Source organism: Ceratina calcarata, unplaced genomic scaffold (genome assembly GCF_001652005.2).
Source record: "Ceratina calcarata isolate Rehan_Ccalc_2016 unplaced genomic scaffold, ASM165200v1 scaffold390.2, whole genome shotgun sequence".
Classification (NCBI taxonomy): Eukaryota; Metazoa; Arthropoda; class Insecta; order Hymenoptera; family Apidae; genus Ceratina; species Ceratina calcarata.
This window is the reverse complement of record NW_017162324.1, coordinates 573,983-586,110: the sequence shown is the minus strand read 5'-3', so window position 1 is coordinate 586,110 and position 12,128 is coordinate 573,983.

The following is a 12,128-nucleotide window of genomic DNA, read 5'->3' as shown; positions in this document are numbered from 1 at the left end:
TCGATATGAACGTAAAAACGGCAGCAGATTCTCAGATGTTTAATGCAAAGTGGGATCAAAATCACAGACAATGGTCGGATTTTTGCCAACGCTCCTACGCTGAGCATCTAACGAAGAAACCTGAAAACGGACCATTCGGGGGCGCAATGTATGCTCGCTTGTCAATAATGCTAACCCGGGTCGCATTGAGTGGGACGCACGCAATAAGCACGCGTGTGTGTACCGCAAATAATGCACGGGCATAAGAGGCGATGCGACCACGCGGAAAACCGCATTTTCCTACTGCGCCCGTTGCGGTCCGGCGACCAAATTTTCTGTTATTGCGTCCAGACAGGATTTTCTGCAAACATAATATGTGCGCCGATGTCGGAGACATTGGCATATTCTCTTGATAAGGGCGGTCATAGAAAAACAATGCTTTTGATAAAATTTCGCTGAACGAAGAAAATTGGCATCTTTGATTTTCATTATTTAAGTCATTTTTCTTTTCTTGTTAAACATTTTTCTCAATTTTAGAAAATTGGAAACTAAAATAATAGACTGGAATTGCGTATTCTCGTTGTCGTCAAGCACGACCTTTTTTTAAATTTGTTTATTTAAGTCACATCCCCCTTGCGGTTATTATCGACCATAATAATTACAGTACATAATATAAAAATAAATTTCTTCAGCTTCTTGATACGACATACGTACAAGGTTACAGTGAATATATGATTTCATACGTCAGATCTCAATTATATTTTATCATATCTATAAATGTCTTATGGAAGACATTTTTACAGTTTAAAATATTTTCAATTGAGAAATTGCAGTTGCAACGGTTACACATTTTAAGGTCGCCTTTCGTTATTAAATATGAATGCGTCAGGAAGGTACCAATTCTCAGCCTTGTAAGAATCACCTGATCTGTCCTATTGAGCAGGATGGCTGGACTTCTATCCCCTAGGCATTTTTATATCTTATGAATGTTCGATAGAAATATATTTTTCCTGAACTTGATCCGTAGTTTTCGCTTAAGACATATTTGGAAATCTTTGTGGGAAATAGGAATTTGTTGGTATGATTTATTTATTTATTTTTTCATATACGAGCTTTAGCCCATCATGATGAATTATTGTTATCAATGAGCCAAAATTTTTAGGGGTAACATTGGAGGTATTCCTTTGAATTGGTGAAGTTGAAAATAAAATATCTTTGGATTTAAATATAAGTACATGGATTTTTCTAGACAGAGGATTGTACGGTTATTCAATAAATAATGACTATTTAATTTTAGAGTAATAATGTTTGTTAGATTAATGTATTCGTTTCCTAAATCTATTTATATTATCATTTTGTATTTTATTTAGTGTTATCTTCGTTAAAAAAATTAGGATGTATTGTTCATTCTTCGATATATAACAAAAGATTTTGAATAAATCTGGCGAAAATATCGTTGAGTCAATGAATTCGCTACGCGGCTTAGTCTATAGGAAGCCCGAAGGGAAAACGTATGGTTTAACATAATCCTGCGGAAATCCGGAAAATATGAAAACCAAAATTAATGGAGCTTACGAGAAATCCGCGTAGAACCTGCCCGGACTCTAAATATGCTAGATAGACCTCTTAGGTATGAAGTGCAAACTATTTTCGACGTTTTTCACGCTTCGATTAATTCCATTCCGATTACTTTTTACTAGAGCAGACCAGCCAATTGGCCTCCGTTTAATTAATTAATATTATTGGACTTTTCCCATGTAATTCGACAGCCGCTCGAATTTACCATCGCAAAATATTCTTGACATTCGACCAATTGGACGACGCTTAACATAATGAAAATATCGATTGAAAATGTTTATTCTACGAGCATGAGCTATGTTCCTAAGAATTAATAATTCAAACACAATCTTTGGTGAAAGATAAACGAGCAACGAATCTCGCAAAAGTTTCGCAAAATTGCACTACGTTATTAACTTTGCATTTGAGAAATAGGGCAGATCCGTTTTCCCTCACTGTTCTCTGTTTTCCTTTGTGCTTAAGTGACATAGATTTTTTTTATCAAAAACTCATTTCCATCTTTGTTCTACTATTCACTCTTAAATAGAGAAATAACTGTTTTTACAATTCACATTGTTTGACAGCTTGTGAGTATTCTCAATGGTTTTATTCTCAATGTCTATTCTTATTCAAAATGCTAAAACGTATTCACGTCAAACGTACTGACTCGTTCGTATGTGCATCATAAATACAATATTATTAGACACACGTCTAAAAAATTACTGCAATACACATAATTCCCTGTTCTCTCAGCTTAAGTCACTTTTTACATTGTTATTACGAATAATAATACAGAATAACGTGTATAGAATATTCCTTATTTTTCATATTTGAGACAAAGGGTTAAAAATTGTCTAATTAAGGTAGAACCTGTGTTCGAAACAGACGACTTTTTCTAATTGACATCGTACAGACGGGAACAATGTCGAGAGGAGCGAAATGTTGAAACGGATCAAAGGATGCGTTGTAACGCGAAGAATTTTATTAATTCCTGTTTTCCAAGGGAAGAAGAACGTTCGCAGGATTTTAATATTTCCTTTTAAACGCGATTTCTATGTTTAACCTGTAGGAAGAATAAATAATACCGGAAAGCTCGTATTATTTACTGGGATAAAAAGCCAAACAGTTTACCACTACTCGTTGCTGCGACAGTCGCTTGCGACATTCTAAATCCGTTCTAATACTTCACGTATGTGTTTCACGCCGTTACCGTGAAACAATACAATTTAAAAAAAAGGAAACACTCGATAGAATACGTACACCGGGATTTCACTCTTTCGCTTTTTCAAAGGATTACTGTCTACGTGGGAAACAAAAATACTAATTACCAATTATTTTTTATGCCTTCTGTCGAACATTCGCAGGATACTACGTTGCTAACCAGTTAAATAACTGGAATTTGTTCCCGGGAACAATTTTGCGCAATCGATTAACTTGAACTTTTTTCATTTCGGCGAGAAACAAAAACGAAACTCGTTAAGCAGTCGCTCGCAGTTGATTCAACCGTGTAGTAATTTATCGAACGTAGAACAAATTATGAATCGGGGAATGAGCTTTAAAATTCACCGATTTTCCTCGTCCGGGATCCTCGACGTCTCTTGTCCATCGCTTGTTTTTAACCAGCCTTTTATTCACCGTTTTGTCACGGAATTTCGGCGAGCCCGTCAACCGTGCAGGATTTACGCGTCGCTAAAAGCGGGGATGATTAATAACCGGCGCGCCGCCGGGGATGTACGAAAATTGCATCTCGCACGGGAGAAAAATTCAACGTTTCCCTTCGCACGCAGATACAGCTTCTCACGGAAATAATTCCTGATAGAACAGACAGTGAATTTTCTCTTGGCTCTCCTCGTCCCGACCGATTCTCCTGCCAGTGTCGGGCCGCGTTTATCAGAGACCGGCGAAAGAATGGCCAGTAAGAAGAGAGAAATTTGCAATCTTGCTTTTAAGCAGACAGACAGACGCGAGGAGTGAGAACGTCGTTGTTCGTTGCCAGATGCGTAGAGATTACGTAAAGGAAACCAACGTTCCCTTATAATCCTGCTTTTATGAAGCGAATCTCCTCTAGGAGAGATTCGAGAGAAGGTGAAGATCTCTTATTCTTGATTCATGCGGAATTAAAATAGCTTAACGTTGTTTAATAATTTTAATGTGAATTAGTCATGTATTAAATCTATGAATAATGTTAATACTAAAACTGCCAAACTAGTGAAAATAATTTTTAATGGATAAATGAAATATATACAAAAGAGTTGGTTTTTCAACGTTAATTAGATATAACCAGGCCTTTCATAAAAGAAGCGAATCACAATGGTACGAATTTGATATTGGATTATTGTTTCAATAAAGGGATTAATAATCGTATAATAATTAATTGAAATTCCATATCAGTCTGTATAACGTAAATGTTGCCATGGTCATTGTTGAAAAAATTGAACTTTTCACTTTGGCCGGTGAAACAATGGAAACCCTAGTCCTGTATTATTGAAGTCCACAAGGTCTTTTCGAGGCCTATGTCGTGCGGCTTTCACGGAGAACAACGCGAGCGAGAGCACATGCCGAGAGGAGCTTTTAATCGTGATCCTTTGAAAAACGGGGTAGTCGAGGATTAAAATTTTTTCATTACCAACTTCGCGATTATAAAAAAATAGTAGAAGTTGAAAACGATTTAGTATTTGCTTGAAACGCGACGAATAACGTTCGATATATGTTCTGCACCAAGTCTATATACTCCTTTATTTTTCACAAGTAGACGTGATTCATTCCCCTTTGACTGTAGATATAACATTCAATCGTTTCACGGAAATTTTCAATATTTTGCTTCTGTCGTTTTACTCGTTTATATTGAGGGTGGTATAAAAACACAAATAATGAACAGCAAATCTGTTAATTAACGTTTTATTCTATTACATATATATTTACATATTACCATATTTATTTATTTGCTATAGCTACATTAATGTATTAGCAATTAAATAATCGCGGTTTGTCGATAGACTTCTTATTTAAAATCCGTAATCACTTAGTTGCCAACCCAATAATATAAGCTTCAATTTGACGTCGGTCCATTCTGAATTTAATGAAACATTGGAATGAATTTATTAAAAATGATTATAATTGTATTTATTCAAGTAAATATTATACACATACGTAATTCTAATACTTTAAAATGTCGTATAAACGTGATTTCAATCAATCATGAAGAATGAAAGTGTCTTTGAAATATTTTACAAAAGCTCTTGCAGACAACTGGATAGAGAATTCTCTGCGGGATGATATCCTTTATAAAAAGCGTAACGGAGCCGCCGATAGGAGTTGAAGATTTTCCAAGTTTAAACTGGTCCAGAAAAGTTTCAGCGATTGAAATAATCGGGAACTCGCCGCAAGTATCATGAAGTTAATTTCGCTCGAGTCGCGAAACTCGTCTTAGAAAGAATCATCCAAACAGCCGACAAAAACGGTGAAACCGCCGCGAGACCGAAAGTAACAACCATTAAGAAACTTAACTAGTATCCTAAAAAGCAAAATGGATAAAATGAATTTCGCTCTTAAAACACAAGATCGATAGCGGGAAAATTTTAAAACTAACCGAAGATTAGAGAGTATTAAGTCTATGGCGAGTCACTGTTAATTACGTTCCTTAATTAATCTTATGTAAATACCTTTTTTTGCCCACAGAGGCTTTTCATTTCCCCGCGTGTTCGTCCCATCCGACAGAAGTCCATTATTCTCCGAAATTGCGACAGTTTTCCATTCGCATTATCTTTTCGTATCGATTTTTCATCATGTCGGCGCTCTTAATTTGCCATGAGAAAGGGACTCATTAATTTCAGTAACCCTCAGGTTCATCGCGTGAACCGATCACTGCTATCACGCGAAACATCTGCCAATTTTAATCTGTGCCGTTCCACACCTCTGACGAAAGCAAACGATAATTACCATCAATTTGAAAAACATCTGGAAATAAAATTACTCCCGAGATTCAGTTGTCTCTTTAATTACAGTTGAATAGGTTTCCCGACTCGCTCGGCGTTATTCTTCTGGCACGGAACTTGTTAGAAGTAAGAAGACGTACTGTGTCGAGCAGATAACTAATTTTGAGAAACTCCACTGGAGAACTTGAATAAAACAATCCTGTACGATGGGTGGAACACGATCGAGTTACGGGGCGACTTGACCGTCTATGGATTTCGAATTCAGTATTCCCTTTAGAGGTTCTTCGGGCGCACATGCAATTTCCTCGGTCACTGTACAGGGAGATTCTAGGAAAATTTATTTAAAATCCGTAATCACTTAGTTGCCAACCCAATAATATAAGCTTCAATTTGACGTCGGTCCATTCTGAATTTAATGAAACATTGGAATGAATTTATTAAAAATGATTATAATTGTATTTATTCAAGTAAATATTATACACATACGTAATTCTAATACTTTAAAATGTCGTATAAACGTGATTTCAATCAATCATGAAGAATGAAAGTGTCTTTGAAATATTTTACAAAAGCTCTTGCAGACAACTGGATAGAGAATTCTCTGCGGGATGATATCCTTTATAAAAAGCGTAACGGAGCCGCCGATAGGAGTTGAAGATTTTCCAAGTTTAAACTGGTCCAGAAAAGTTTCAGCGATTGAAATAATCGGGAACTCGCCGCAAGTATCATGAAGTTAATTTCGCTCGAGTCGCGAAACTCGTCTTAGAAAGAATCATCCAAACAGCCGACAAAAACGGTGAAACCGCCGCGAGACCGAAAGTAACAACCATTAAGAAACTTAACTAGTATCCTAAAAAGCAAAATGGATAAAATGAATTTCGCTCTTAAAACACAAGATCGATAGCGGGAAAATTTTAAAACTAACCGAAGATTAGAGAGTATTAAGTCTATGGCGAGTCACTGTTAATTACGTTCCTTAATTAATCTTATGTAAATACCTTTTTTTGCCCACAGAGGCTTTTCATTTCCCCGCGTGTTCGTCCCATCCGACAGAAGTCCATTATTCTCCGAAATTGCGACAGTTTTCCATTCGCATTATCTTTTCGTATCGATTTTTCATCATGTCGGCGCTCTTAATTTGCCATGAGAAAGGGACTCATTAATTTCAGTAACCCTCAGGTTCATCGCGTGAACCGATCACTGCTATCACGCGAAACATCTGCCAATTTTAATCTGTGCCGTTCCACACCTCTGACGAAAGCAAACGATAATTACCATCAATTTGAAAAACATCTGGAAATAAAATTACTCCCGAGATTCAGTTGTCTCTTTAATTACAGTTGAATAGGTTTCCCGACTCGCTCGGCGTTATTCTTCTGGCACGGAACTTGTTAGAAGTAAGAAGACGTACTGTGTCGAGCAGATAACTAATTTTGAGAAACTCCACTGGAGAACTTGAATAAAACAATCCTGTACGATGGGTGGAACACGATCGAGTTACGGGGCGACTTGACCGTCTATGGATTTCGAATTCAGTATTCCCTTTAGAGGTTCTTCGGGCGCACATGCAATTTCCTCGGTCACTGTACAGGGAGATTCTAGGAAAAATTCCGGAAAATTTGCCCTCTTTCACAAAATACACTGATCATCTGGCTATTTCGATTTCCATTATAACAGGAGCTTGAAACAGAATTTTAAATCAAGTTCAATTATAATAGGACTTGATTTAATCTGATTATAATTAGTTAATAAATATTAGTGTAGAATTATTCTAAAATGAATAATAGTAAAACAATAATAATGACCATTAGTCATAGAACATGTATAACGCTACTTAAAAGTTGAGGCAGAGTTATTATCAAACTTTTGTTAAAGCTATTATGGCTTTACTCAGGATTTTATGCGTTGTGCTGTACTCGAGAAGGAAGGTTTCCAAATTAATTTTTCAATTAATTTACGAAAGTTAATACTCCGAGATTAATGTAAGCCCTCTTACTTTTTTCTCATCTGATCGTTACTGATACGTAAGGGGAATTTTAAATGAGAGTTTTCGCCTTGGAAAGAATAATTGAAGCGAGGGAAAGAAGATTTTAGAAAAATGATGATTTCAAAGTAAAAGACGGCATTTGCCCTTTGGATTCGAACACTTCTTTAAGAACTTTCACAGTCTTCTATTTTGTACATCAATTTCAGATAGAGCTTATGCTTTTAGCTACGGAATTAATTATTCACCGTTATTTCGACGTTCCTATTTATTATTCTGTTTCACTTTAGAGGACAAGGTTTCCACGAATATTACCAGCACAAATGAAGCTAAGAAGCATCTTACCCAACTGTTTTAATCTAACAATAAGTATCGTTTCAAATTGTATTCATTAAAATGTTATGCGATATTATATGAAACGACGTCCTTTTTATAAGCTATCTTCTAGCTTCATCATTCAAATTCAACTAATTGCAAAAGTCATCACCTCTATCTTCACCCTTTCTTCTGTTGTAACGAACGTTGATTCAAATATGCGCAATGAGCTTGTTACCCTCAGCAAACAGGACTTCTCCTCAGCGCAAATATTCCCACGATTCTTCTCTTTGACGTTTCGCCCCGTCTCCCGGGATTTGAGAATCACAGCCGCATCGTGCAGAGAACGTGCACGTACAAACAATTCCGCTGGATCACGGAGGACTAAGGTTGCGCGTGTAATGAGCGTGTTTTATTATTTAATCCCCTTAAACTCTTCTGGATTATGGCATTTTACGCTCGTCCAACCTAGCCGAGGCATCTACCGTCTCTGGGCTAATTAACATCTGCGTTCGCTGGTTCCACCCTCCTGCAATGTTGGGGACCGCGCTTCAAAATCGCGCCTTCTCCCCACGTAGTTTTTACACTTTTCAATTCAGCTTTTTGCGAGCATGTCTAATTTGCATAAGCGGACTCGGCTAAACCGAGCTTTTCTAAAACTGACTAAAGACGATACGTGGTTCTCTGCTGGTCTTCTGTAATTTATTTCATCCACTCTGAGCCGTTATTAATTGTTGAACATTTTTCATGGATCTGGAAACAATTTTTATATCTACGTACTTAATATTCCATCTTCTTCATTTCCTATTCTCGGTATTATACAATAATTAATGGTGCGAGTGAAAAATACGAATTCTCGTATTACTGAAGAAATTGACTTCTTCTTTTCAATTTATATTTTACGATATTCTATAATTAATATGAAATACAAAGGTCTTTTCTTTTTTAATAACAGCGTGAAAATTGAATCTGTATGAACTTGATTGTTAGCATAAATATTCCCGAGAATCAATAGCCATCGTGCTTCTATTAATGAACTCATATAATGTATTTACTTTTATTGAATATTCAATAAATATTGACAAGGTATTAACTTCTACAAAAGGCTGTAAATAGGAAATGTTTGATACATTAAAAGCATAGATTCCCCTCATTCAGGATCAAAATTAAATTTCACATAGACAAAAGAATATGAAATATACTGGAATCGTTTGTCGTTGATTGTTAGTAATCCTTAATTGGAATCTTATTTCCGGTTTGATATTTACCTGTCAATTTTTTGAAAACACAACTGCCATTAAGATTACACAATTTCTTTTGTTAATTCAATTTGATTGTCCAAAAAAGTAAAGCTCAAAATCTTCCCAAGTTGCATATGCGATTGTACACATACAGAAATCAAGTGTTTTTCCATGGAACGGTAATAGACGATGCCAAGATGTTTCGAAGTTCCGCTCGAAATCAAGTTGTTTCCACGGCGAATTGGGTCTCGGCGTATTTGCGCCTGGCATCGTAACGATACACCGGTGCCGTGTCGGAGGAACAGTTCGCGTCGAGTTTTCCGGGAACATCGCTGGGAGCCACGCGTGTTTCACTTTTTTCCCCAGGAACAAAGCTTTTAGTCGGTCGCAAGTCAGCCCACGGAAATATACGGCCAGCGCGCAGCGCTCTTAATTTATATCGAAAATTAATTCCGCGAGAAACGACCGCGCACCGGAACGCAATGCAGCGTGTAGTTTTTAATTTTGAAACGTTACCAAGTGGCAGCTATTGCGCGCAGCTAACGATGTCTCCCCGTGAATAATTGCGCTGCGCGAAATTCTTGAGATATTAGAAAACAAAATTAACTCTGTACTCTCCTTCAAACTGCACATCGTGTAGGATTTTAAAATAAAGATTTTCAAATCGTAATTTGCAATTAAATTTGTCTTATGTGCCAAGTCTGTTTCGATTTCTGTTTAGTTAATCGTTTTATTAGTTATTAAGTGCTTTAATAATATTCAGTAAAATTTTTTAAACAACAGAAGTAATATTTATGGTACATTCTTTTATAATCTCAAATTATTTAAAATTTATTAATAGAGGAATATAATATTTTNGATTAAGTCTTGGTACTTCGGATTGAGATTGTGGTAGAGCAGATTTAGCGATATCAACATTTCGGTATGTTTGCTTGCGCTACAGATAGACAGACATTTATGGAGTAAGATGTAAGAAAAAGGATACGGCGTGCGGTGGCATTTAATTATCGCCTGATACAACGCATAAATTCCAGGGAGCCTTAACAGGAATACCAGCTGTGCGGGTGATCTTCCAAGAGAACACCGCACGATAAGCGTTAATATTTATCCTAGCCATTGTGCGACCCGTTATCCAGTTATAATCTTCCTCGCGTGTCTTATCTCGAGACGATGCAACGAGCCACTGTTTTATCATCCACGAAATTTTCTACATTACTTTGCTTATTGGCTAACCTTAACTGAAATTTCCCCTTTTTAACAACTCCCCTTTTAATTCTACCAAAGAATTTCCTCGTTACGTAACTAGATGATTTAATTTACGCTAAGTCCATTTATATTATTTTATATACATCATCATAAATCTCGTCGAGTCGATTTAATTAAATTTCAGTTTAATCACGGCAAATAATACCTTGTACAATTTTTTAAATTAATTACAACCTCGTATTTCATACTCGTCGAGCTTTAATTCGCCACATTTTTTCGACTATTTTGTCGGCGTTAGTTCGACCAAGTCTTTTAATTGGTCGCTGCAACGTGAATTTACAGAGGATTAGTGGAACGGACTTTTAACGGGGAATTAATCATTCGGAAGTAAGTAAGCGCGACAAACCGTGGACGATGATGATTAAAGGTCCCGCGCGGTCGTTCGAGCTTAATTGAATTACCGTTGTTTTAATTTAATTACCACGACGTGGCCAACGCGACGCTCTGGTTTAATCCAGCGCTGCGGAAGTTTACGAATGACCTTTCAATCGGGGCTTACAACGTTGTCACGCGGTGAATAGCTGCGACCCAGTGACAATTGATGGCATGGCGACGCCTAATCGATGTACGTAACGTTAATGGCCACTGTTTCGGATTGCCCACTGTCAATTTGACGATATCCGTCGACGAAAAATTGATTCCAGTTGAGTGACGTTTAACACGAAATTGCAAACAGTTTCAGTTAAATATGGATTACGGTTACAAGTGTTGTCATTTTGATATTAGGTACATGAACTTTTGAAAAATCCTGTCTTGGCAATTAGGCTTGTCTGTAAGATTTTTATTGGCACGAAAGAATACAGTCTATGTTAAATAAAAATATCTAAATAAATGCAGAATGTGAAAAACGTCGAATTCAACTGGTATCCAATGAAATTTCGATTCTCATCCCGGCTTCCTATCCCAGATCGGCGCCGGGGCTATTAAATTTGAAGTAGGAAAAACTCAATAGCCGGCTATATGTATAATAGGATTCCATCGATCTCCGGAAGGTTGTTACAAAGAGCGGGCGGCGATTAAGTCTCGCGAAGGGAAAATGGGAGCAGCTATAGACTCTCCTCGGTGTTCGAAGGATCGAAGCATATCAAAAAAAGAGAACGTAAAAAGAGTGCAATTAGGAATGAAGTAGTTGGAACAAAAAAAGGAATTCAAATTCACGTGAAAACCGGAGATAAAGAAAATAGGATTTTTATACGTAACCGATTGTCACAGCTTGGAAGAGTGAAGGAATCCTCTTTCGAATTTCGTAGATCCGAGGTATAATAGTAGGGAAGTGTTAGCGAGGTAAATAAAAAGCGGAGACGAAAAACTGGAGTGGAATCTCGAGAACAGTGCTCCAATTCAATGAGAAAGATGCTTGCGTAGGAAGCGTCGTCACGTTTATTCGTTACGATGGATGCGACCCCACCGATGGAAAATTTTATTATACTCCGGTGCGAAGCTCTGGCGTTAAATCCGCTCACTCTCACGCTTCATGGAATCTATGGCGATCGTTAAGTTTCACGTGAAACGCGCCGCGTGCTCGCGTACCGTGGCATAATGCATGCGACGTACGAGCCGATGAGAGATACTCCCTTCAATGTCCTTTGGACTTACTGCACTCAGCTTTGCTGTATTTTTATGTATGAAGTTCCCGGTAGTCTATGTCGCCTTTAAGGGTTCCAACAATGCAATGAAATTACAGCTTTTAAATTCTATTAGAAATAAGAAGTAAACGAAATTTTTATTGTCACATTGTTAACTCTAGAACTACTGGCGATATGACGTATACCTACTTTTTCAAATTAATAAGTCATAAGAAAAAACATAGCAATTTTTATAATAATAATAATTTAATGACAATCATTTTCA